This window comes from Gopherus flavomarginatus, chromosome 20 (genome assembly GCF_025201925.1).
Source record: "Gopherus flavomarginatus isolate rGopFla2 chromosome 20, rGopFla2.mat.asm, whole genome shotgun sequence".
Lineage (NCBI taxonomy): Eukaryota > Metazoa > Chordata > Testudines > Testudinidae > Gopherus > Gopherus flavomarginatus.
In genome coordinates, this window is record NC_066636.1 from 6886562 (window position 1) to 6887481 (window position 920).

The 920-nt window shown below is 55.7% G+C and overlaps 1 non-coding gene across 1 annotated transcript; it reads left to right on the top strand.

Moving 5' to 3' along the window:
- The first annotated feature begins 439 nt into the window (after nt 1-439).
- On the top strand, nt 440-511 carry TRNAQ-CUG (transfer RNA glutamine (anticodon CUG)). The gene has a single exon. It is a non-coding gene; the product is annotated as a tRNA-Gln (tRNA).
- The last annotated feature ends 409 nt before the right edge of the window (nt 512-920 follow it).

Consider the following 920-nt stretch of genomic DNA (forward strand, 5'->3'; position numbering starts at 1 on the left):
AGCACAGATCTGCTCCCTGGAAAGCTTCTATGGCTTGTGCTGCTGTGGCTCGGCTCCCAGCAGGGATCTGTCCTTGTTCTCCCTGGCTGGTGCAGCTCTGCTCCCCGGCTCTTCTCAGGCTCCTGCTCTCTCCTTAGCTCTGCCCCACTCTGGCCCAGGTAGTTCCAGCTCATAAGGAGGATGGGACCCCCTGGCGGGGTGACTTCCTCATTAAACTGCCTGGCCTGTCAGTGCAGCTAACTTGGAGCTTTGGCCTCTCTCCATTGCCCCAGGGACTGTCAGTCTCAGGGTCCTGATTTCCCATTGGCCCTTCCCCCTTCTATTGGGACTGGGAACTAGCCAACCAAAACCCTCAGTAAGTTTTAGTAAAGGGCCAACAGTCCCTTACATGAGCCAGCCCTGTGAGAGTCACTGATGTGCAGAGGAAGCAGCGTGAGCTGGTCCCATGGTGTAATGGGTAGCACTCAGGATTCTGAATCCTGCAATCTGAGTTCAAATCTCAGTGGGACCTTGTGTTGGCTTGTGGTAAAGCCCTGAAGCTCACATTGTTCAACTTCCCTTGTCTCTAGCTGTACAAGAGCAGATCTTTCCCCTCCTGCTGGGTGACTTGCCCACTGGGGCTGGGTTGTGATGGCCAAAATTGGTTGGGGCTTTAGCACTTGCTACCCTGGTTGCTGATACCTGTGGTTTGACCAAGTAGTTTGGATTCTTGCTGCTTCACATGGGGCCCAAAACTTTGGCCCTTGTGCTTCCTGCCACACTTTTTCTCTTGCCCACACAGCAGTTGAAGGAAGGAGTGCCAGGGCCAGGCTTGATGGGCCAGGCTTGATAGTCAGGGCTAGGCAGGAGGGAGGCAGAGTCCCAGGCTGGAGCCCAGCACACCTCTCCTCCTCTGGGCACCTAGAGCAGAGGCGGCTGGT